Source organism: Elaeis guineensis, chromosome 14, assembly GCF_000442705.2.
Source record: "Elaeis guineensis isolate ETL-2024a chromosome 14, EG11, whole genome shotgun sequence".
Lineage (NCBI taxonomy): Eukaryota > Viridiplantae > Streptophyta > Magnoliopsida > Arecales > Arecaceae > Elaeis > Elaeis guineensis.
The window spans coordinates 60,757,570-60,785,483 of NC_026006.2; the positions used below are offsets into that span (position 1 = coordinate 60,757,570).

Sequence of the window (27,914 nt, forward strand, 5' to 3'; positions counted from 1 at the left end):
GTTTGGAGACTCAAACAGCTGCAGATATCCAAGAAGAATTTAATCAATCGCAAGCTTTTTTAAACCCTGTTACTCTCAGCCAAAATCTAGATCAGTTGATGTGGAAATTGGAAAACAAAAAGGTATTTGCTGCTGCATTCTCTTACCGATTTCTAAATTCTAAAGGTGTCAACTAATGGTTTGCCAGCTCTCTTTGGAATCTCAATGCCCTGCTAAATATCAGATGTTTCTTGTGGTTTTGTTGGAAAAAGAAATTGAACACTAGAGATAATCTTGGGAGACGATGAACAAATATTGGGATCGATGTATACTTTGTAATCATTCGGGCGAAATGGTGGATCACCTCTTCTTAACATGGAACTTTTTCTATCTTCAAAAAGAAACATGTGCCACTTTTTGTGTGTTCAGAAAAAAAAAAAAAAGTGCCACTTTTTCTCCGCTATATGGAAATCAATTTGCTTGCCATTTGAAATTTTTCATCCACAATCACCTTTTTGAAGATACGTGTTTGGATTGGAGGTGTGGATGTTTTCTTAGATCAACCTAACCCGTTATTTTAATGTTATTTGCAGCAAGTAGTTGGACTTGTTGCAGGGAAAGAAATGGAAGAATCTTTTTTAGCTAATATGGTTTAATATTTTTAATAGCTACAAAACATTTGATATTATTAAATAATTGATCAATTTATGTAATCAAAATCATCTTTTAGATTTTTCAAAAGTTTAAAAAAAAATTAAAAAAAAATCCTTTCATAATTATCTGATGTATAGAGATTCACATGCCTTGTCGACCCTTAGAGTTGGAGAATATAATTATGGGGAGTTTAAGCCAATTTAAAATCTACATTTTATTTTCAATTCTCTTTTTATCTACATGTCTCAAATCGTGTATGACTTTGCCATAAATAAAATTTGAGCGACCTAGCTTCCTTTTTTTTCTTTAAAAAAAAAAAAATTTAGAAACTTTCTTCCAATAATTTTATGCTTGCTTTCTCCGCACTAATATCCAGATTCTAAAAACTCTACCCTGTGCTATAGAGACTAACATATTACTACCGATAACTATATATTGGATTGTGGTAATATTTAACGAATGTGGTTCACTCTAAGGAATTAAAAGAATAAAATGGATAATGCTATTTCAAACTGATGAATGATTGATAATATTATATAATTTTTTATAATTTTTGAGAATGAAAGATTTGATTCTACGATGTATGCATGTAGATGGATTGGAAAAGAAAAATCAGTAAAGAATCTGTGATGCACCGGAAGAAATAACTAATTAAGCAATCAAAATACCAAGCTTAAAAAATTGAGTTGTGAATTTGAAATTTACACCTGATTGCTTAAATAAAGTGGACAACTTTTATGTTAAATTCATGAAGAGTCTAGAACTGTATTAGGAGCCACGTTATTTTCAATATTGTAATTATTTTTATGGTAGAAAATTTCATAATTATTTTCATTTTATCATCCCCGACAATCTAAACAATTTAAAAAGAAAAAAACCATCATCATGCCAAGCAGGCAAGGGTAAAATGGTCATTCTGTCATCGCCGGAAGAACCCTGAGCCCAATATAACGGCACATATCCAGGGATGCACCGCCCACCTGGTACCGCTCCGAAAGATACCAGCTCCAAATTTCCGACGAGTATTCCCTTCTCTCGTCGTCTGAACGAGGGGCGAGCTAGAATTTGGGTTCTTGAGCGGCCGATGGAGCTTCCTGAATCCTCGAATCCAGTCTTGGCTCCCCGATCCAAAGGTAACAGATCCCTAGCCACCCGAGCTCCAGCTCTCGTTCTCTGCCGTTTCATTTCATCTTGACTAGGGTTAGGGTTCCCACATTCTTTGTTCCCTTCGGTCTCTCTCTTCTTCGTTCGATCGGGGAGCCAAAGATGGATGAAGATATGGACGATTTCCGCGATCTCTATGGCGACCTTGAGGATCGTGTCAATGCGGGCATCTCCTGTGTCCAAGAAAATCAATACTCCCGTTCGGCTGAGAGAACTATGAGCAGCTCGAAGTGTGGGGGATTCGATTCGATCAATGAGGAGCACAACTCGGATGATCTAATTGCTGAAGGCAATGCGAGACCGGTGGCTTCCAACCGGGGGATGGAAAGTCTGGCTTTTGGAGTGGAGGAGAGCGGCAACAGCAGCGACAGAGAAGATGATCTTCGTATACTTTTGAACGAGGATGACTGTTTGAAGATGCCACCTTCACAAAGAGTAAATCTTGGGAATGGAGGCTTGGTGGTGGGAGAGGATGAGGGAGGGGAAGAGGATGAGGATTTGGTGAATCCTTATGGGACTGATTGTCCACAGAAAAATCTGAAGTGGGAAAACCAGTTGTGGTCGCCTACTGATGGGATGGTGCAGGTTAGCACTGAAAGAGGGAATACAGCAAAGTTGAGCTGCCATGGTTGGGTATGTGCTTGATTCTTACTATTGCTATTTAAATGCATGTTTGATTTTTATCTATTAATGCTGTTTCGTAGGTATTATGCTTTCTTTGTTTTTTCCTCCCATTGTTATGTCATAGATTGGTCAAAATGCAAGTCTAACAAGAAAGAGGTCAGAACGAGTTGGTAAGGATAAAAAACGTACTAAACTATATATTTATTTTTTTCTTGTAAGAAAAGGGGAACAGAAAAGAAAGCTGCTAATAAGTAGGCAACCGAAGACGAAGAAAAAAGAGAATGAACTAACCGGGGCTACAAGTTGCAACAAAGAAGCTTTCAAAGACCCAAAGCATGCTTGTATTAATGTTCATCTTAAACTTGTTGAGACAAATTCAACAGTTTGGGAGGATGGGTGGCTTTTATCCACTATTTGGCTTAAAAAATCTTACAAAAGATGAATGAAAAAAGAGGGATTGCCCATCCACCGTGGCCTATTAATTTGCATCCTCCCAAATAGAAGGATGCAAAAAAGGATGGATGGAGCATGTAAGAGGTGGGTTTCTATATTGATAAAATTACTCCTCATTAATTTTTTGACAAAACTATAACATTTCTTTACTTTTTATTCATTTTATTTATATATATTTTTATTTTAGCTATACTATCAATCATATATATTAAATTTTATTATTAATTATTTTATTATATAATTTTATAATTATAAATAAATAATTAGAATTATCTTGTATTTATTCTATTTATATTTACTAAAAATTTATATAAAATTAATTAAATATTTTAATTAAATTATAAATTAATCAGTTATTTATATAATAAATATATAAATAAATTTAATTTATATATAATTAATTTATAAAATTTAATTAAAGTAAAAATTAAATATTTATTAAATATTTTAAATAATTATGAATTATAAAGATTATAAGTTTATATAGTATCTTACTTTTTTAGTATAAATAAGTATTATAAATTGATGATAATAATATTTTTACCAAATGATAGTTTAATAAAAATATAATATAAATATTATTCATCCTTTTTTCATTCTTCTTATACTATATAGAGAAGAAAATTATTTCCATCCATCCTTTCACATTTCATTAAGATTGGAGTGGCATCAACACAAAATAACTTTACAACAAGGGATTCTATGTGCCTATGCTACTCAGGTCAGAGCTTATCTTGTGTTTGGTTGGGGCCATGAGAGGGTGGATGGATGAAGTTGGAAGGATGGATGGCCTCTATCCATTGTTTGATTCAAAAAGTTGTAGGAATGATGGATGAAAAAGAAGGGATTGTCCATCCATTCTTGCCTACCAATTTACATCCTTTCAAATCAGAAGGATTCAGAGAAGGATGGATAAAGCATTGATGGATGGATTTTTGCATTAACAAAATTATCCTTCATTAATTTTTTTGACAAAATTATAATATTTCTTCATTTTTTTATTCATATTATTGATATATATTTTTATATATACTATTAATCATATATTATTAAATTTTATTACTAATTATTTTAATTTTAGTATGCAATTATGTTAATTATAATTAAATAATTAGAATTATCTTTTATGTCTCTATTTTTATTTACTATTTTTAGTTAACTATTTGTATAATGTTAATTAACTATTTAAATTAAATTATAAATTAATTAGTTATGTTATCTAATTAAATATATAATTGATTCATTAATAATTAATTTATAAAATTATTTGTTAAATTAAAGTTAAATATTTATATAATTTTTTATATAATTATAGATTATAATGATTATCAGTTTATAAATTGTTTACTTCTTTAGTATAAATAAGTATTATAAATTGATAATAGTGATATTTTTATCAAAAGATAATCTAGTAAAAATGTCATATAAATATCATCCATCCTTTCTTTCATTTTTTCTATACTAAATAGAGGAGAAAATCATTTTCATTTGTTCATCCTTCTTTGATCAAATATATGAAAAGATGGATGAAAGATCCATCTATCCTCTCCCTCATCCATCCGTCCTTCCTTCAATCTATCCTTAATACTAAACAGAGAGTTAAGCTAGTGGTGCTTTCAGCTACTAAACTTTTGCCATCTAGGATGCAGCATTCCACCACTTCGCTTAGCAGCATGATGCTTGTATTGGTCTCTCATAATCCTATTTTCATGATTTAGGTTGCTCCCATTTTGCTCGCCCCTTTGTGGAGTGCTAACGCATGGAACGAAGTTAAGGGAGGGGAAGGCTGCTAAGCCATAGCTAGTAGTGTATTTTATGCTATTGGGCGATTTTGGTGCCTCACTCTTATTTTTTATCCATCCATCCTTTCTCTCATCTATCCTTGTTCTATCCATTCTTTCTTTCATCTATCCTCTTCCTCATATATCTTTCCTCTTCTATCTATCCTTCATACCAAACAGAGGGTTAAGATCTAGATGGGTTGATCCGATCAACCTATCCAACTCGAGAGTTGAAAGCCTTTTGGTTTTCATCAATCCTAAACATGAAAAGACCACAAATTCATGCCACTTAGTGACTGGTTAGGCCAACTGCATGACTTGCATGGGTCAACTTGATTTCAAACATCTGTATCAAGCACTTTAGATTTGCTGGGAAAAATAAAAATAAAAAAGAAAAATTTCTTGTTTGCTACTTCACTCTTTGGGATTAGGGTTCAGTATTAGTGCTAGTAAAGACCTGCCATCCCAACTCCCCAACTCCATTTGTTGTCATTTATAGCCATTGCCATCTGAACTTATTTATTTATAGGGTCTTTGTGGTAGGAGATGCCTCTTTTTTGAAAAAAAAGAGTTGAGATTCTATCATTTTTATAAGATAGATGCTACATATTTAATAAAAATGTTATTATACTTATTTTCCATATTTGTCATATCTTTTTATGTTTTTAAAATCTTGTACTATTTTAAGTATTTATTTTATTAATTTATGATGTTGACTATCATTGAGCCATTGATCCATGATGTAGACTCCAACAAGGGTGGGTGGTTGAGCTGGGTTTTTTTTAGAATATTGCTTATGAGTAGTAGAGCGTCTTGTCCACATAAGCAGTCATAAAAGTTGTGAGCTAACTATTCAACTCTTTGAGTGGTTATCACTACAATGGGATTTTCCTTTAGAAGCCCTTGTTGATATCAAATGTACGAAGAAAATTTCTAGAGCAAAAGAACATGTATGGTACCTATTTCTTGTCCACTACTAAAACAAGACTCATTGACCCCTTTGTCTTTGTCCCTTCAGCTATGTTGTCAATGGTTAAAAACTTCCTCAAGATAGATACTATTGAATGTTGCACCCTGCAAACAATCATGTTCACACCACTCATGCAAGTAGGATTCCCGCAGAGTGGAGAAACCCATAGAATGAAGTGCATAGAAGGTTTCCATTGCATTCCATTTTGATTATTTTGAATTATCCAAAATCATGAAAGATTATGCGAGAAATTGAAACAAGATGGTATCATTCTTTTTCTTCTAAATTTCTATTTAAAAAATTGCCTATGACCAACCTTATGGCACCAACAATTCGTCCATTTATTCTAAATTGGAGGAAACACATGGGAACTTAAAGGTTTATGTCTAAATCATCGATTCACCAAATTCTCAACTTTACATTCCCTCTTAAGCCATACATTCGCACTAAAGCTTCCACCTTTTAAAACTTAATTCAAAAAACTATGGAAAATACAAATAGAGGATGAGCCTTGGCGTAATGGTAAGGTTTTTCCATGTAACCTAGAGGTCACACGGTCGAAATACGAAAATAGCCTCTCTGCATGTTGGGGCAAGGCTACGTATGTTTGGCGTTCCCCTAACCTTGCAATGGTGGCAGCCTTGTGCATCGGGCTGCTCTTATGGACCATGTGAATATCAATGACTGTAAATTTCTTCCTACATGATTCGAACCTAGATCCAAATCTAAATTTTGAATGCAATTTGGGAGGTCAATACTCAAATGAATTCAATAATGATCAAATTTTGAATTGGATGTGGGTGGCTATAGGATGGGTGGGATGGTGGACGAAAGTCGAAAGGGCCTGAGGGCTTTTGAGGGGTGGATGATGGTGTTACTTGGACACCCAAAATTTTGGGATTTTTGATGTGTCAGATGCTTCATGACACTCCTTAACACTTCATACCACCAATTTATGATACCATTGTCATCACGTGTCTAGTTTTCGCACTTTTATATGAAAGTTTTTGTTTCTAACACAATTTTACCATCTGTTATCATTTTTTTTTCAAATTAGAAAGCATGCATTTAACTCCCTATTCATTATATGCATACATCAATACAAATTAGCGCACACACACGCACACACACACATACATACATCTATCCATCCATCCATACATAAAAAAATATAGGCAGTTATTAGATTTTTGGGTGTGTGTGATTTGGAGGGGAGGGGTTGAGGGTAGAGAACTCCAGTTACTAGATTTTTGCTATGAGATTTAGGTCTAGTATTCATAAAAAAATATAGGCACATAAGCTAGTGAGCTCATAGACATACACGTATGTGAAGCTCATAAGCTAGTGAGCTAATAGACATGCACGTATGTGAGGCTATTAGGTTTGGGTCCTCCCATACTTGAAACAAGATTTTATGAGCTTTTGGGTTCAATGCTGGACTTAAAACCTGAAATTTCAGGTTAGATAGGTAAATTGTGGTTCTCCTTTGCCACCCTTTCCTAAATAAAGCCTCCAAACATGTCTACCCTCACAATACTTTCCTCATCATCATCATCATCTTTTTTTTTTTAAAATTTTTTTTTTGACTATCACATTATAAACAGAACTTTGTGGACTATGCATGTCTCAGGCCCTAAACAGATGTCCCTCCTCAGAAAGAGATCATTAAATATAAAAAACATTGAGACAAACTATGTTTCGGGTCATATAATAGAATGAAAGTTGAATCAGTACCCTCTTAGAAGTAATGACTCATACTTAAATTCTTCCTCAACTTTTGCAAGGATAATAATCTAAATTCAACTGATATCCATGACCGTATATCCATATATGCAATAAATTGAACTGTATTAGTGACTCATACTGTGCACCCTTTGTGTGATTTAAAATGTGTGACAGATTCAAAGCTTAATATTAATTTGATACAGAAGTAGGATAAGCTAATATACTATGATGTGAAAAACGCAAACTGCATCATTCGGTAATTTTATTTTAGGCCTGTCCTATGGACCTTTATTATAATTACTGTTTTCTGCTAGCTTAGCATGAAATTGTTCATTCGATGCATCTAACGGTAAGTTTGATCTGCAAGGATAAAAAGGAATGGATAAGAACTAAAGTTGAATGTGAATGAAGGAATGCATGTGAAATGAATGATAGTTTCATTCACATGTCTGATTTGCTAGGTAGATTCTAAAATCGAATCAGTGTTATCTTTTTGTATATCCTTGACTAAGGAGTAGGTAAAGTTTAATAATATTTTACATTAAAAATATTAATCAAATCATCCATTCTCATTTAATATTTTAAATTCCACTAACTGATTCATACCAGAGATATCATTAATCATCTATTTCCAAATTATCTAGTAAATGCTGCAAATTGAAACTTTTCTTTCCCACAGCAATATGAATGACCATTCCTCCCATTTAAGAGTGGATTAACAAGTTCTTTATTTAAGGAATGGTAATCCAAAGGAAATTTAATTTCATTAATTGTTGGCAAGCCGAACATCAGAACGAGGCTAAAGTTGGAATTTTCATCTCATTTGAGCCATATTCTGCAAACCAAATATAGCATAAGAAGTTTTTTCTTTCCTTTTCTCCTAACCAAATTTTAGTGACATTGAAGCTCTTTTTGTGGGGTTATTGGTTTATTTTTAATCCCTTAAACTTTCATTAAGTACCATTTGTTGTCTCATTTATGGGAAATAATTTTTATCTGTTAGTTTCATTTTCTAATTACTTGCTTTTCTAAACTTTATATGACATTGTTAACTCCAATACATCAAAGTATGCTCAATTTTCTTTTATTTTTGTTTATTTTCAAGAATTGCTATCATAGTATGTTAATCAATAATTCTTGGAAATCTTCTAAAGTTTGACCTTCTCATCATTGATTTTGTATAGTATGTAGGATCTAATCCAGGATGATTCCCATATAATGGAAAAACTTCAGTGCCTGGAAGAGGCGATCGGGATCAGCCAGTGATGCTATCTTCAGAGGTTACTGCAACCTGCAATTTGAGGATTCCTGCATCAGCTCAAAATGGATATAGTTTCACTTTGCCTCGAAATAAGTTTGTTCTGACCATAGTAAGTATTGTCTTTCTGAAACAAGTTTCTTAGAGGAATCCATCATAGAAAAACTTGTCTTGGTTTTATTTGGTTGTCAGATCCCCATTCTGTCTAATCCCCAGAATGGAGGTGTCAGATCTGCTGTTTATTTGGTTGTCTATCATTTCTTTTCCATTAGACTTTATTGCTGTTGTGTATTCTTTTGATGACCACCATGTGGCTTCCTGCAGGACCATTTTTGATATAAGTATTGAAGCATTGGAGCAGAAGCCCTGGAGGCAACCACAAGTGGATATAACAGACTACTTTAACTTCGGCCTGGATGAGGATAGCTGGGAAAGCTACCGTCAAAACTTGGTCCTTGTTGATAACATTATGGGACATTCTTTCAGTATATAGTGCCTTAAACTTTATAATGCCTTTAATTCGAATTTTCCAGGGTCAGTTTAGGCAGCAAGTGTTTGCCCTTAATTACAAATTATCAGGGCTGAATCAGGTGAATAAAATTAGTCTCCATAGGAAGTCATGAGCTTAGTTATATTAGTAGCCTGTGAGCAAGATTTTCATGAATAAAGCTTCAAATAGGTTGACTCTGAGCTGGGATCACCTAAAGCCATGTTGAGTAAAGCTTCTCAGTGGGGACATAAAGAACAGTGTTTCTTAGATATGGGAAATGTTGAGGAGAGGTTAATGGTGCTTCAGATGGTATGTTGGAAAAACATTATTTGCATCCATTTCATCTAATTGCCATTTGAAATTCTGTTCAGTTGTAAGTATTATTACCACCTATATCATATATAGTTCTAAACTTGTAATACAATAAATTTATGTCCAGCCAAAGGGTAGAGCAATTCAGGTTGAAAGTGGTGTTGGTGAACGCACACCATCACTAGACATAAGGCGACCGAGATACAGTGATTCTGATGTAGTGATACAGGTGTGTTATTTTGATCTTTTTTTTTCTAAAAAAAATGTATTGCATAATTTCCTTATTCTTTTTAACATTGCTGATGGCTTGAACATTTTAGATTGCTACAGATGATTGTATGAAGGATGTGTCCATTCCGTGTGGGAGAACTTGAACTTGCAGAACAAGGACATGTAGATTGCTCAATGTTAGAATGTCAGAACGAGCCACATGAAGGGTAAGGAATTTAGCAGTTTTTGGTTGCTTCTTTATCTCTGCACCAGTTCAGTTTTGATAATGTTATTAATGAAGTCCAATATAACTTGCTTTTACTTCTGAGAGAATCATAGGCAACTAAAATATTCTTTTCTATTGTTATTCTTCATAAATAGTAATAGTAGTAATGGTTAACCCATGACTTGTTTACCCCTGTGATTCTTGTGTTTCACTCGCTGCATGGGTACTGGCCAGAAGACAGTAGGAAAAGTGGTTGAGATGGATATTCATGAGCTGAAGAGGATGGAATGAGATATTTAATCTGCTGAACCCATAGAGCTGAACATTCACATGCTTTTTGATCTATTGGGCCCTAAGTCGGATTCTCTGAAACTGCAAAAACAGGTTCTTTGGCACAACTATGTCTATTTGGATGTGATACGCGTACATATTTATAATTTAAGTTTATATCATTAGTCAGGATAAGGTATATGTTTGGTATGGTTCTTAACAATTCATATAAAGAAGAATCTGTGTAAGTTTGTGACTCATCTATTGTTGTATGCCAAAAGTGACTTAATTGACCTATAAAGAAAGAAATTCTTGTAGAAATTATAGAGTGTACAGGTCCATATAAACCCTTGATATGCAAGCCAACCCAAACAGTTGGGACAAGGCTTGATGGTTGTTTTTCTATTGTAATAAATTTTCAAAATTCTAGTGGTTTAAAGTTAATGAAAAAAATTACAAATAAATATCACATTCTTTGTGGTTTTTATGCAGGTTTCTGAGATTGTTTTTTGAAAATCATAATTCCTCATTTAGAAAACTTAAGAAGAATTATGCAAGAACTGGTGCTGATTTATGTTTGAGGTCTGCATATGGGGCTAGCATTGGAAGCTTGCTTATGTTAAAAGAGTTGTGTAACGCAGTCTTCATCTTTAAAGTGGTTTTTATAATTGCGCATTTAGAACAAAATGAACAGGCTGCTATAAAATTCGTGTTTTTCAAAAATCTTGATTCCATACTTTTGTTGTCAGGAGCATGCCACTCCAGTCTTTTTTCTTTATTTAATGTTTGCCTTTTAATTCATATTTGTATACATGAGAAAAACTCAAAAAAGATCTTGGGACATTCTATGGATGAGCATGGCAACTAACAAAAGGCTTTTATCAAAAGGCACATGAGATTATTGGTTGTGTGATGGATGAGTATCTAGATAGCAATGTGAAAGGTGTAAAAACCTACAAATTCTTTCTTCCTCCCTCCTCCTCCTCCTCCTCCTCATCATCATCTTCTTCTTCTTCTTCCTCTTCCTCCTCCTCCCCCTCTGAGAAATCAACAGGAGAAAACAATTGCTTTAATCTGTTCGAAATTAGAACTCCCTAGCTGTTAGGCGCTTTCTTCACCCAATCTCCTCGTCTGGAGAAGACTCTGACAAGAGATGCAAGAGAGGCTAAAATCTGCTCTACTGATATTGGTCTTTGGAGAATGGTACCTATCCAGTCATCTGAATATCTGCAGTTTTAAACTGGTTTCTGTGCTGCAATAAGGTGATTTATGGAATATTTTCATTGAATATCAAAAAAGTGAAGATGCCTTCCTAATAAAGCCCCTCATTCCACTGTTGTAGATTATCTTATTGCATATTATATGTGCAGAAACCTGTAAGCTATTTTTAAGCAGTTGGTGCTGGTGCATTGGACTCATTTTTTGGGAACAGGGTATGGCTAATTGACAGTGACTATTGTGACAGCAATATTTTCTCTTTTGCCTGCTTATGTTTTTGGTTGGGATTTTGGATGCTTGTGGACTAAGATTTCCGTGGATTGATCATTATGTTGTCCTCCATGCAGCCAAGTTTTCAAGTTTTTTGATTCTCTTGAGCTTATTATTTTCCTGATAAGCAGTGATCCTTGTTATCCAACTTTATTTTGTTGTAATAATGGTTCCTTTTATATGGGAGATGAAATGTGCAACTTTAATAGCATTGTAGTTGCTGGCACGGTGCATTCATGTCAAGCTGTGTATGTACTATTTATTAGTGTTTTTTGGCATGTCTATCAGTGCACATTTACATCTATATGTTTAACCTCTACTTGTCATGTTTTTTAATGCAATAACTCTGGTTCTTATCTGCTAGTTCCTATGTGCAGAATGTTGTCTCTGGACCATGATGATCAAAGATGTTGGAAAACCACCAATCCTCTCATGCATTGCTATCCTGGGGTGGCAGAAACTAATTTAAGGGGACCTGCTGAAGAAGTTAAAGCCAAACTGGAGTACTCTAAGGGTGATAGAGAGCATTCTTTGAGAGTTGATACCTTGCCAATGGAAGCTGAATTTGCTTCTGGTTTTCAAGTTATGCATGGTTTCAGTTCATCTGATATTGATAATCATTATGAACCATCCAAGGATGATGGCTGTTTGGAGAAAACTCATGATGTTACTGGAAAGCCATCTTTGGATGCAGTAACTGGACTGCAAGAGTCAGTTTTATCTGATTGTTATCTTTCTAATGATTCCAGAATCAATGCAACTAAAACAGAGCTAGAAGATATTAAGGGCAACACTTACGACCATCCCTTGTCTCCAGCAGGTTACAAAGGTTGGAATACAGACACAGTATCATCGCTGAATTGAATATACCTGCAGAAGATGAACAAGCTTTTATACAGTCTTCCAGGAAGTGCCAGAATGATGTGGATCATTTCAAAGTGAGTGGCACAAGGGAAAGGAAGTGCCATCACATTACTGGTGTGGGAGGACATTTGTCTTCTAATAAACAAACAAAAATGCCAAGAAGTTACAAGAGTAGAAAGTATGCTGAAAAGCATGCTAGTGAAGAGTCTTCTACTAAAGCTTATCACAAGAAGGGAGATCATGATGCACATCTCTGGAGGAACCAGGATGAGAGAGACTATTTACTTGAGAAAAGAGCTGCTGGAAGGGATTATTCCATAAAACACCGTGAGTACTACTCACATGAATGGTGTCACGATGATCGAGGGGAAGGAGTTGTTGATTGTGAGCATTTTGACAAATCAATTTCAGAATATGGTTTTTTTTTCTTGGGAAAGGATTCAAGCATGGGGCACAAAAAGGAAAGGGAGAATGAGCATATCATCCGGACTGATAGTGTAAATTATGATAATATGAGTGAACACAGATATAGACAAAAACATGTACAAGAAATGCATAAAATGTATGTACCCAAATGCAATAGGAAAGAGGAAATCTTTGATCACAGGTTCTGTAGACCTGCATCCTGCAGTGGCAGAGGACAAAGAACCCCTGAAAGAAGAGACAAATTTGACAAAAGTTCATGTTTTGACTTGTATGGATCTAATAAGTATATGGAATATGATGCCAAAAGGTTGAGACATATTGATGGTAGGCTGCTGGATTCTCAAACATATGAACACCATGTTGAGGATGAAAGAGGTTGGCATGATTCCAGTCCAGCAAGAAATTACTTACCTGTGTCATGGAGGTTGCATGAAAAATTCGTGGATCACAGAAAACATTTTGCTATTAGAGAGATACCATCCATGTATAAGAAATATGAATGGCATTTTCTTCCAAGCAGCAAGGATTGTCATCATTTATCTGATGAAAATGGCAACAAATTTGATTATGATGAATCCATTACTGAAGAAAGAGGTACATACGTTGATGACATTGTTCCGGAGAAAAGATATGGTTGGCTTGCTAAGCCAAGACCTCATATTGATGACAAAGTCTCTTTTCGGCATCAAGAGCCATACTTGCTTTCTCGAAAGGAATCTTTTCTCTGTGAAGGGAGTCCAAGACATGAGAAGAGTCTTGTTAATCAGCATTTAGTTGGTGGTAGAAAATTTTCTGATGACCGCCGATTGGGTAATGCTGAAAAGGAAATAATTAATGAAAAAAATGCTGCTTCTGATGCTAGGGAACATAATAAATTTGTTCTGCACAATTTTGATCAGCAAAGGCATGAGCTGGCAACTTTAGTGTGCAGAGATGCTTTCAACATGCATTTGAATGGTTTGGAAAGAAAGGTAAAAATAAAATTTGGGGAAACCAAGTCTACTCCCTTGTACAGCTGTACCTGTGTCAAGCTTATGTTGAATAAGCATGTCTTTTTAACTTGGGGTGGCTTGTCATTTTTTTCTCCTTTTCTACGTGGAAAAAGAATGCGACACCCATTGTATCTTTTTTGTGGTTCAATCATTTATATACAGTTTATTTTATGACCTGTAAAGCTTTCTGCTTGTCATGCTTGGGCTGCACTTATCTCAAATGTTTTCAATCTAAGGCAATTGAGGGTGCTGCTTTAGCTCTGTGCACAATTTCTTGAACTTGTAGAAGGATGCCAGAATTTCTGTCAGTTGCTTTCCTGAAGTTATTTCAGGTATTTGCTTGATACATTTAAGATGCGAACTGTTCGATTCTTTTGTAATGTCTGGGAAATTTGTGGCTTTCTTATATTATATTTAAGTTACTGAATTCAAATAGAGCAAACAGCTATGTTTTTCTTCCACTACCTCATATTCTTTCTCAGGCTTTCTTACATAATATTTAAATATTCTTCGGATAAGCCATTCTTTTTCTTTTTACATTTCCAAACATGTTGATGGCCTGACTTCCTTTTGAGCTGATACTTGTTCCGACTTTCTTATAATGTAAGAAATGGATTTTGTTTTTAGGTTTAGGTTTCCTTTTCCCTTGCTTGGCATATGCCTAATCCACTTACAATTCCTTCACAATCTGAGTGGTCTTGGTCTAGGTTATCCTAAGACAACAGGTGTAGTTGAAAATTATGCCAGCCTTGCTTGTTGTTGTCTTACTGCTTAGTTTTCTTGTTTTATTAGGATTTAGACACAATTGTTTTCAACCTTTCTGCACTTTTGAGTATATGTTTATGCCAATTTGTGCATTGGTGATGTTCTGCATAACATCCTAGCAGCGTTATGAATGTTGTCTTGTTGCTGGTCTGAATATGGTTTTGTTTAAAATACATTTCTTTTTGCAATCAAGCCTACATGCTGTTCATCCATGCACTATCAGCCTGACTGCCACAACTTTTGCATACTACTTGATGATGATATTTTCTAGAATGATGAATGTCAGAGTTATGACATATGAATAAACTAATACTTTCTACTGCTGACCACTTGTGCTGTCACTTCATATTTCCGTGCACTTTCAGTGTCCATAAATACAGCAAGTTGCATTCGTTAACATTATAGGAATATTTTAAGTGGGAAAATAATTGGATCTCAAAAATGGGCTGGATTATTTGTTGTATCTGTAACTGTTGGCAGATATGGGTTGTGGAAAGTAGGTTTTCTGGGTTGTTTGGAAGTATGCTGGACCTTTTGTGGGAATCTTGCATTTACATCTTCCTTCTCCAATAATGTTCTTTTTTGCCACTTTGTTTGAGACGATAAAATAGGTGGTCTGTCCTAATCAGGTTTTTAGAGATACTTCTGCTCTATGCTGTTGTTATAGATGTTAGAATGGTATGTGTAGAGGAAAAATATGTTTGCATGCCTAGAGGGAGGCTGTGTCTATGGTTCTATACTTCTGTGCTCAAGTGAGATCCTTAATTGCAAATGATGATTTCTTTTACTTTGATATTTATGACTGGTCTTTAATTGTTCTCATTCTGCTATTTGATTGTTCAAGCTTTACATTTTCTTCCTCCGTAAGTCCTTAATCTTTTTCCTTCTACAGGGATTTTTGTGTAATAATTCATGGAAGCCATTTTTCCCCATACCTAAAATTTTATGCATGAATTATTCTTGATCTGTCTGCCATTTTTCAGTGAATAAATATAGAAATTTTGTATTCTCTTAGTATGTCTGTATTTGATGCATGTTTTTTGCACTCACATATGCAATTCAGCTGTCTATTTGAATACCTCTTATGAAAGGTTTATGCATTATTGATTATTCTTTGGTGATTTTTATATATTGACATATTTGGGTTCAATTTTTGCGTTCGGTAGCGGTACAGGAACTCTTGATCCAAAATTTTAAATATATATTTATTTATATTATATTACAACTATATCATCATAAATTTTAAAAGAAAATATATAAATATGCATTAAAATATATCTAAACTTTTAAAGTACAAAGCACAAAAAATGATATACTAACCTCAAGATCTACTCTGCATTTAATATCTCGTCGAATGTCTGTGACGTTTGTAGATATCTGGATTATTAGCATAATCTAGAAGAATATCAGTCCAACCCTCTAACCAAGATGCACTGTACTCCTAAATATTCATCCCATAAGGCATCCTCTTTAGATTGTAAGACATCTCAGATCTCTTACTCAAACTTTGGCTCTGAGAAGTATCCTTGGGATGATGGTATGGCTGTGGAGGAGCTCATCCGAATATGTCGGTAGTAAAATCTGATCCATAAGATGTTCCAGACTGCATATGGTAGTAATCACTAGAAGACGATATCTCGGATGCACCATATTCATATGGATCATAAGGTGGCTGTGGATAATAAAATCTATAATGCGAGGATGATCCAGATATATTCATGGATTCTACTCCATGTGCAAGATCGTCTGCAGCTGCATCGTGTGTTGGACGATCTCTAGAAGCCCATCGTCTATATGAAATCGGCTCCCCATGATCTCTACCGACTCGTCTATCATGGTTCCTATCTTGTGTGGCATGTGTAAACTGGGACTCACCAATGAATCAAATATCACCCTGCGGCTGTGTCTCATAAGCAGTGGTCTCCTGTCTTTCAGTTCCTTCCTGATCATCAGATCCATGATTACTACTATCAGTATCATCATCACTCTCTCTGATCTTCGAATCTGAGCCAGATAGCTCTTGTACTCTCGAGAGTGGTGCACGTACAACTGTCTTTTCTTTTCTCTCCTTGTGCCCCTCTGTGACTGAGTTTTCTATGGTTGGGAGGATGGATATTTTCTTGCTGATTGCCGACCTCGTCTAAACATCTATCGCTCAAACCTCTGCGAGGATGTATCGGACATCGAGTCATGTGATGAATGAGTCCCTTGTATCCCCTCAGGTTGTGGCTGATCAGTTGGAACCTTATGTGGAATATTTTTTTCTGTCCATTGCTCTGGATCCATCCTGATCTCTCTAGCTACCACACTGGCTGGTCATGGAGGGGACCCCGGCTCATCAATCTCTGGCTCTTACTGCTGACCTGCAAGCCATCCGATGATCAGATTGTCGTCCTCGTCAGCATAATCATCTAGTGTCCGATCAGTGTACTTCAGTTGTACTTCTTCCTGAATATATTTTAGCCTCAATCTTATATTATAGTGAACATATACAAGATCATTGAGGTATTTTTATGCCAAGTGATTTCTCTGTTTGCTGTGGATAAGGACAAAAGTCGACCAATTGCGCTCACAGCCACTAGCAGAGATCGTCTGGAAAAGAATGTGGACAGCCACACCTCTCAAATATTCTGCGGATATTTCAAAATAAATCCATCATTTAGCTGCAAAAGCAAAATTATATATCAAATTTTATGATATTATTAAGCAAAATTACATATCAATCTATGCTGCAAATTATTGATATGTAATTTACCTGAATTCATCTACTTTTTACTTACGATAGCTGATGGGACTCCAAAGCTGTCTGATCCCTCTCTAAACTATTTCATCTGTAAAAAATATATTTATTAAATTTATAAATATATCGTTGAGTATAGATCGAATTCAGTTGAATAATTATATCTGTTTTAAACTAGCATACCTCTTACTGACACAACGATGCGATTTCTGGATCGGACACTATCTTATATATTACATTACGAAGAGCAGTAAGAAGCTCATTATCCATATCTATCCCAGAAATGATATACTAGAATCTCGGATTCAAATAATAAGCTGCAGATAAATTTCATAATTGATTAAGTACATTTTTACAAGTATAAGAAAAAAATATTTTAAAATATTCTTGAATCTGTGCTTACCGACTAGATGCAAATCTCTACCCATCTGATAGTCCCAATGATGCTCAATGATGTTAATGAATTCTTGAGCATGCTTCAGATCATTCTCACTGATCTATTTCTTTGTCCTTTCCATCATGTAATATAAGAAACCTATCTGAGGATATCTTTCACTATCCACGACGCGAAGCACCTAATATAATAGCTTAATAGCCTTCACTACCTTCTCAGCCTGCTGTCAGAATGACTGACTCGTCATCAAGTTCTCCACATAACTTCCATCAATGCTGGCCCTTGCATATCTGCTCTCCTGTCACTCGGCACTGACAAACATTTGACGTAAGGCTGCTTTCTTCTGAAGAAGACTATCAAATGCTATATAGTTGGTAGTAAATCGTATGATATCCGGTCTTAAGATCTCTCCCCCAGTATACGTCCGCATCAATGAAAGAATGTGTAATTGTAGATTAATCTAGTAATAGTCTGAACAATCTCTACTACCTGCTGCACCCTACGAATCTTTCCAATATCCATCAATATAAGATCAATACAATGTGTAGCACATGGAGTCCAGTATATCTATGGTCGCTGCTCCATCAGTAACTCTTCGACAGCCTTATATTGTAGTCCATTATCTGTGCTGACTTGCACGACATACTGCTCACCCACTAAATCAATCATCTCATCCATTAGATCAAGGATATATGTGGCATCGTGCATCTTATCTGAAGCATCAATTGATTTGTGAAAAAATAATTTTCTATCATAATATGTCAAAAAATTAATGATGCTCCATCTAGTAGGACCGATCCAATCATCACACATCACTGTCAGTCCGTATGTAGGTCATTTATTCTTGTAAGAAGCAATCGATTTCTGCAGATCCTCCTTGTTACTGTCAAGAAGCTGACCATAAATGTCCTTAGGTCCTGACTGATCTACACCATGACCGGCAGCCTCTATGGCTGAAATGACAGATCGATAGTAAGGATTGCTTGCTGCATTTGCTGGAATATGGTTGAAATAAAACCATGATCTAATAGCTCGCCACATATCCTTCTTATTCTTTTTCACCATAGTGTCAATCCTCTGCTGCTTTGAATCTTTGCTGGAAAAAATGTGGATCCAAATCATGGATAGTGGCTTCTGCTGGAATATCTTTGGAGGATCTCCTACTGTCAAAAGCTCCCAACAAAGATGACATGCTGTCTGCTCCCTCTACCATCGGGCTCTTTGACTAAGATAGTCTTTCTGAACTCGAATTCTCCCCCACCGATCGCTGATCCAAACTCCGATTCGTAACATGATGGTCTAAATTGTTCTCTATACCTAGCCATCTCCTCCCGTCGGTACTGATCAACCAAGCTCGTCTGAATGGCAGCCTCAATCTGTGCCTCCTTATTATCTGAGGCGGAAGCTTCTTCTGACTCTCTAGACTGATAAGGTGGCTTTGTAGTTCGACGGTCCACTTCCGTCTTTTTCTGCTTTGTCCTTTCCTTCGCTGTTTTCGAATCAGCGAAGTATTTTTTCATCAACTATCGGACCTCCTGTGGGCATTTCCGACATATGGACACATCATAATAACCACCAATCAGGTGCTGCTTCAACCTAGTCACCCCTTCTCTCTTGAACTTTGTGTTGCATCATTTGCATCTCCACTGATGCCGAACCAAGAGCATCTCGCTATGATTCCAACCAATGTCACGCTCTGAATCTTTTTTCTTACTCATTTCTGCAAGTATAACAAAATACGATAGTTTAATAATTATTAAAAAAAAATTATATATAAATTCAAAAAATTTTAATAATAATTTTAAAACTCATAAATTTTAAAAAAATATATTATATGCTTCAAATAATATTTTTGAATTAACTAAAATATAACACTATTTTTACATATTTTTTATTTGATAATATTTTTTTATTTAAATAATTATAAAAGTATTTTTTAATTTTAAAAATTTAAAAAAAATTTGAGGTTAGATTTAAGTAGCTTGAATCATTCTAAACATGATTCTGAAACTCTGATTTTTTATTTTTTTGAATATTTTTTAATAATTTTTTATGAATAAATATATATAAATATTTAAAAAATATATAATTAATAAAAATCAACGATTTTAGTATCATCATGTAGATCTTCTAAAGATCTATCACATATGATCAAATCATACCAAAATTATAAAATTTTAGTATGATTTTCTCTTATTTTCATACTTCTTCGTTCTTATCCTTTTTTAAACAACAAAAATATAAAAAATAAAATATTTATTAAAAGAATAATATATTACCTTACTTTCGGCCAAAAATCAGCGTCTCCTCGAACCAGTGTTGTAATTGATGGAATTTTTTTCTCTTTTCTAATTTTTTCAGTATCTCGTGGGAGTCTTCAGGCGAGCTCGAGAGTTCTCTGAGAAAGCTCTCGAGTCTCTCAGACAACCCACCTGGGCTGTCACTAAAAGATAGCCCAGGCCCCACCCCACCCCCCCTCACAACCCCCCCACTCCCCCCACGTGAAGGATGTCGGTACAGTTCAGTTCAACGCTGAACCGAATCGTACCGATCCATACCACTCAATTTTGGACGGTATGGCGCCAAATCGTACCGAACCGTCCGGTTCAGTGCGGTTCGGAGCTATTTTTCGGAGAAAATGGCCAAACCAGATCAGCTGGCCGCAAGTCCAGTTCGGTACGCCCCATATCGGACGGTTCGGCCCGATACAGCATTCCTTGGGCCGGACGGCCCTGTCCCGCCATATGGGAGGTACCCCATCCCGGTGTCCCGCAGGACAACCTGCTGGGACCTGAATCCTTGATGGAAAGTATTATTTTGCTGATAATGATGCTTGAACTATTGTCCATTTCAGTTTGAGATTGCAAGTATCTCAAGATACTCATCGCCTGAGACAATATGGCATGCCATGCCATAATGCATGTGTTATAGACAGTTAGACACCCACATGCATTGATGGATACATGACAATTAGCTGTAGGAATTGTTTTTTTCCCAGATATATATAGAATCGAATACCTTGTGATTGGTCTTTAATGATAATCTAGCATGAAAGAATATGATATTGAATCGTACAGATAAGGGCAAAATTAACTAAGTTGATTTTTCAAGACAAAACTTGAATAAACCATAGAACATCTTAAGATTCAGACATTATTAGAGGAATATTTCTAAACAATATTTGCAGTTTAAAGTGGAGATACAAAAGTTATCTCATATACATGTTAACCTACAACTCTAGGAAGTTGATATGTGTATCCATTTGGGATCAGTTCAATTTCAATGTGTTAGCTATCTAAGATACACTGCTGTTTGTGGACCAATCTACATACATTGACTGTATCGAAGTAGGTCAATAATAATCTTGATTGACACTGTCATCTCATGAAAAGAAAGTGTAGTATTTTCTTGCTCTACTACCAATGCCCTCACATCATAGTGGGTGTTGACCTGTTTTGTCAACTTGTCTCCTATTGTCTTTGATGTTTCTTCTTCCATTGTCTGGGGTGCTGTTTATATAGTCAACAATCTAGGTTAACAACAGAAGATCATTATGATCGACTATTGGAATATTTTGACAAAACTGTCCGTATACTCTACTACTTTCGTTTATATAGTATACAAGGTTCTCATCGCCTTTTCTATGTAAACTAACAGTACCATGTGCTTCTAAAATCTAGAAGGTGTACTCTTGATGTTTTATACTGAGTTTGATGGCAATGCTAGAGATAGTGGATCTATAATTGTAATATATGCTCGTTATATGTGGTTGTTTCATGGATTAGAATAAGCACTCATGATACTATAACTTATTATAGTTGTATCTGGTGAGATATTTCTCCACCACATGGATTTCATCAATGCAACCTGCCAGCTCATTCTTTTCTAGCAGCATTGAACTATATATATACATTCTGAGAATTGTTTTGCCCATTCACTGGCCTCTTGTGGCCGTTGTACTCGCTTTTTACAGGCTTTCTTCTTACGTTCATATTTTTTATCTTTACTACATTGTTGTGCCCTACTGTGATGTCATGCCCATCATCTTAATCGTGATGCTCATGGCTGCTGTTCTTAATGATTTTGTTAAGCTTCTGTTTCTGATGTGAGTGCATATTATGTTCCATGGATGTGATCCTGGTTTGACCTTTTTGTTTTGTTTTGTTTTTTTTGAATATATAGCCACTCCTACAGCATGATATATGATTTCTAGGTTGTTGGCACTTTAATTATGAGTCGATCTTTGAATAGAGCCATCATGTCAGATGCACATTACTAAATTTTGAACGGTCATGTTGATAAACCTATCCATCTGGCCTCAGTTGAGTGATGTCTGCAGATTACCTAGTATTATGCAATTGCTAGTCTGCTTAGTAGGTTGAACTGTCTGATTATTTCTATTAAACCATGGAGCTTGTACTTCCTTTATGTTGCTAGGTGCTATACCCAATTCTTTTACCTGCTGGAAGTAGAGAAGGCCTCTTATAAATTAGTTCACTTGCATATTTGTGAATTTTCTTGCCTATTTATCTTGTTCCTTACATGGGTGCGTTGTATCTCTTAACTGTGCATATTTAGTAGAATTTTTACTGTTGTTGATTGAACTTAATTTCAGTTTACCCATTTGACCATCTGTTACTGGCATTCAAATCCCTTTTGAGTTTTTTTTTTTTCAGATTTATGCCTTAATATATGCTGATGATATTTCCACCAGCAGTCATATCTTTACACATATATGCTGTCGCTTGGAGGAAACACTGCTGCATTTTGGATATTACAGGCTATTCTCCTCATTTGTGCTTATGAATTACTTGAGTGTCTTTATAATATGCTTCATCTATGTGGGCATGTCCACACTTTATTCGATCTTCTTCCCTGGTGAATCATAAGACTTTAGACTTGAAAAACTCAGGTTGGTTATTTTCTTGGTTAAGTTATGAGAACAAGGCTTGTTGGGCAGCGTTTACAGGTTGGATACCTTTAGGATGTGGCCTCACTCCATATTTTCTCTATTGCCTTTGCGTTGGTGCTCATGGCATTTGCTAGCACAGATTAGCGGTGTTGCATGGATATGGATACAAGGATCAAGAATCAGTTTCAGACATGTTCCAAGTGTCTGACTCAGCAAGAGGGAGAAAAGGGGATATGGGGATACGTAGGATAAATTATAATTTTAATTAAATAATATAAGCCTTTAATATCATTTGTTTAAATAATAAGAAGATTTGTTTGTTAAGGTCTTTCTCATTCAAATTTCTCAATTAACTCAAGAATATGAGGATTTGCAAGGTTGTCACATTATGTACATCCTTGACCAACTAGTAAAAAGAATGAATACACACTTCTAACTTGAACATGGAGGGTCAATTTGATTGTTGGAAGAGTTCCAACTCTCCACAATCTTTGAAAGTGCTAACCATAGAACTTCATGAGTATCCAAGTATTTGATACATATCCGGCACGTATTTTTGGAGGTAGATACGAGTGTCCAGTTTACACTATATATTAGGTGAATGCTTTACCAAAGATTGTGTTCTTTATCAGAGATTTTGTCATCTCTGAGATGAACAAGGAATCAGACATTGCCATTCTCTCCATTGCTGATGCAGAGTATCATGTGATAGCTTATTTTCAAAGAGTTCTAGCTTTCTTTCATCTCTGCTGATATGGGTGTCATAACAAGTGCGACATCCTTGACGAACTAGTAAAAAGAATGAATACACACTTCTAACATGAACATGGTGGGTCATATTGATTGTCGGAAGAGTTCAACTCTCCACAATCATTGAAAGTGCTAACCGTAGAACTTCATGAGTATCCCAGTATTTGATACATATATGGCATGCATTTTTGGAGGCAGACGCGAGTGTCCAGGTAACACTATATATTAGGTGAATGCTTTACCAATGATTGTGTTCTTTATCAGAGATTTTGTCGTCTTTGAGATGAGCAAGGAATCAGACATTGCCATTCTCTCCACTGCTGATGCAGAGTATCGTGTGATAGCTTATTTTTTCAAGTTCTAGCTCTCTTTTCATCTCTTGCTGATATGGTGCTTAAAGAAATTTGTAACTAGTCGGTGCTTGAACTCGGCCTTTGCTTTTGGCCCTTACCTCTTCACCCTTATTTTGCATTTGCTGTGCATATGTTGTTCATGATTGTTCTAAATATTGAACTACTGTTAATGGTTGATCGTGTGGTTTGTGCTTGGGTATCTGTTTTTGTAGAATGGTCTGATCATTGTTCGGTATGTTTATAATATAATTGCTGGGCAACCAATTTATTTGTGTACTATTCTGTTACATGCAATGTGGAAAATTTTAACCATGAGAAGGCTGTGGCAGTTTATCTACATTCATACATTCTTGGCATTTTGTATTCCTCATTACCATATTATTTTTTGCAGTTCCACAAAAGAGGCAATGGAGTTACAGTTACACACGAAAGGCATAGAGATGTAGCTTATACAGTGGATAAAGAACTCGAGACTTCCAGGTATGTTGAAGTTGTTCGCATGTTGGAGGTTCCTCTCCATATTCCAAAATCTGAGAGAACTCATAATCACCCAACCAACTTGAAGAAGAGAGTGAAAGAGTTAAAGTCAGAAGAACATTCAGATGATCACTTTGTTAAGAAATGTGAAGGCAAACATCCTATTTCACAAGGTCATGATGATGATGAGATTGAAGAGGGTCAGGTGATAGAAGATTCTGATGATCAACATGTGGTGTCAACGACTAAAGATTGGAATCGTGAGAAAAAAGTAGCATTCCCTACAGTTACAGCAAGCCGGAGAGCTAATGTAGGAGAGAAAAACACAAGCAAAAGAATCTACACCAGATAATAAGATATTTGTGGGATATGACAGCAATCGCATACTTGAGACACTAGCAAAGATGGAAAAGCATCGGGAACGGTTCAAAGAACCGATTGCTCTGAAGCGAGGACCTGAGAAGACTCTGAATTCACAGTTGGAGGTTGCAGCTGTAACAGATGAAGTTAATCAACAGAGGCCTGCCAGGAAACGGCGGTGGGGGAGGGCATTCATCTGAGTAGACCATCATAATGGCTTTGGAGTATTTTGTGAAAACCACCTGTTGCATTCCCTGTGAAGCTGAATAACTTCCAATGACGTTGATCTAAAGACGAAGTGCTCCTGATATTATGCTGCTGAACTCTCTCTCTCTCTCTCTCTCTCTCTCTCTCTGATGTACATCTTTGTTTCTTTAATTTGCTTCATACTGCAGTTCACATAATATTTGTTGAATTTCTATTTAAATTTTATCAAAAAAGTTTTACTGTTTTAGTTGTTGTTTTAACTGTACAGACTTGGAAGCTCTAAAACCTTGTTTTAAATGATTAAGAGCTCATCTGGTCAATGTCTTTTTGATTCTCTTCAGCTTGCTCTGCTTGCCTTCTACTGTCAAAACTTTTTCAAGGGTGATAGGTTTCATTTTAATTTACTATGACCTTAAAGGTCAAAACAACATATGTTAGATGGTCTTTTGATGTGCTTTCTATTTCTTGCAGGCTATTTAGTTGGGGTCTATGTTGTTCTCACTCTTTTATTACTTTGTCGTTTGAAGTACGTAGTTGCTATAAATATATCAATTTTGTTGCACAGGTTATTTGATCATCGTCTCGGTTTTGCATGGTTTTGAGATTATCAACTGCAAAAATATATGTTGCTGTATTTTTCTAGCATCAGTTGCTGGAAAAAAACCCTCTTGGATATCATAAAAATATCTATATGCTGCTAGTTTTGATTTATGGATTATGGCTTTGTAGTGTTCGACTATCGATGCGATAACCTTTTGCTGGGATTGTTTGGGTCCCACTTATTCCACGAGAAATCAACCAGCGATCTGTGCGGTTTGAGAGGAGACTGTTGATGAGCTGACCTCATCGGGGGCCCAGTAAAAGGTTATTCCATATGGGAATAGGGCCTAAAATGGTTTTTCCATAAGTTATGCTGGCTATTCTTTGACCAACCTTAGCCTATGATTGGTTTTTTTGTGTTTTTTGGAAAAATTATACTTGGTATAAGCATGTTTAATTAACATGTCTTTTCCTTTGCTTTGTTTATTTTACAATAATTGTTTGATATTTGTTTTGCTTATTTTGTTTATATACACAATTTTTGAACTAATTTTGGGTCAAGAGGATGACTTGGGAGAGAGAGAGAGACTTTATCAAAAGATGGTGTTGTAGCAAGATTCCGGGATGGTGCTGATGTAGTTGGAGCTGGTTATAGCTCGAAAATTACGGTATTAGAAGGAATTTGCAAGAGAAATCTACACTCGCTCGTGGTGTTCTGGTGGAAGATCCGTCGATGCTTAAGTTAGCCGAAGTTTGGGAATAGTGGAAAAAAAAATAGAGAGAGAGAGTCGAAGAGCTAAAGGGGAGTGTTCTCTCTTCTTTTATTTGTTTCTTCTCTTCCTTGAGAGTCTTCTTCATATCTCTTTTGTATGAAGATTAAGTCCGTGAGCCGTTAGTCGGAGTCTGTAAGTTTGTTAAGTCTAACTTCTCAGGCCGCTAAGTCATATTCTAGCTATTTATTGGAAGAAAAATTTCTTCCTACTATCTTAGAGTCAAGGTTGTTAATTATGAATATCCATCGTGGGCTTCACCTGCACAGCAGGTTGAGTTGGTGGTCTAAGTTGGACATTGGGGCAAGATCTCGAACTCAGATCTGGGCCGATTTTATTGAGTCACTTTAGGTGCACTAAAGAAAGGGTTGGTCTTGGACGGCAGGCCTCTTCCACGACAAATGGTGTTCAAAATCCGGACCTTCATAAAATAGAAATTATTTCATTTATTTATTCACTTATTGTGTTGGTAGATGAAATCTGTCTGCAATGGGCTATGCAGCAAAGTTGACCGTCCTTCATGTACACTTGACTTACCACACTGGAGGACATGAATGCGGTTCAGCTACATGCTTGTTCCAAGTGACCTTTAGAAATTTTCAGCTGCATGTTTGTTCCATAAGTGACCTCTAGAATTTTCCATGTAGAGTTTGGAGACTAATGATAAGGAAATTACTTAGACACCAATGCAACTTAAAGACAATTTCACTTAGTATCTCTCGAGTTTAAAAAATTTTAAAGTGATCCTTCAAGCCAGTTTAATGGTTTAATGTGATCCTGTCATCCATCTTTATTTACCTAAGATAATAGTAGGGCTGCAATTGGATCAATACGAATCAGATATCAATATATTCATATTCATATTTATTTTGTTTGATGAATATAAATATCTTATAAAGATATAGATATTAGTTAGACATAAAAATTCATATTTATATTTATTTTTTAAATGGATACAAATCAGATATTGAATATACAGATACAAATACAGATATAAGTTGATAATTAAATTTTTTGACTATAGAATCAAAAATATTATACTTAGATAAATCAAATTAGTATAATATCAAATGGTTATTTATTTTTTTATAAAGTTAAATATGTTTATAAATAAAATCGAATATTCGGATATAGAATGAATAGTTGTTTATCTATATTCATATTCTTTTTTTTTTTGGACGAACATAAATATAGATACAGATATTAATTATATGTTCAAATTTTTATTCATATTTAGATAAATTTAGACATAAAAATAGATTTAGATGAAAATTAAGGTGCGGAGGGATGACACGCGGGGGAGGGGGGTGGGGGCGTGTTGGATAAGGTCTTTACTTTTTACAAACAACTTATGACCAAGTTCACGCATTATTTTTTTAAGACAAAGAAGGGAAGAGATAGCTATCCATCTATATTATAATTATTAAGGTCTAGACCTTTGGAGAATACACTATGTGACCATTCATTTAGCATTAAATCTCAAATGCAATAAAAACATTGCAATAGATGACTAATATGTAAGGATATGGTTGCTTCAGGAATGCAGCAGAGATATAAGATTTGGAGTAAACTTTATGCCTGCCAAACTGACAAGAAGGCATAATGAACAAATTATTAAGCTGATCAAACTTGTTTACGATAGGTGTAGCTATTCCAAGGGAGAGCTGTCATCAAATATTTCTTGATATAAAGGCACACGTCTTATATTTACTTCGTATTTTTCATGAAGAGAAGTCATCAGCCAAAGTTATTCTGAAAAA

The 27,914-nt window shown here is 35.4% G+C and overlaps 4 pseudogenes; 1 reads left to right on the forward strand and 3 right to left on the reverse strand.

Annotated features, from left to right (window-relative positions):
- The first annotated feature begins 1,770 nt into the window (after positions 1-1,770).
- On the forward strand, positions 1,771-25,104 carry LOC105057338 (uncharacterized; annotated as a pseudogene).
- On the reverse strand, positions 15,991-16,779 carry LOC140853761 (uncharacterized; annotated as a pseudogene).
- LOC140853748 (uncharacterized) lies at positions 16,776-19,505 on the reverse strand (annotated as a pseudogene).
- Positions 16,788-17,291, reverse strand: LOC140853762 (uncharacterized; annotated as a pseudogene).
- Positions 25,105-27,914: the final 2,810 nt, after the last annotated feature.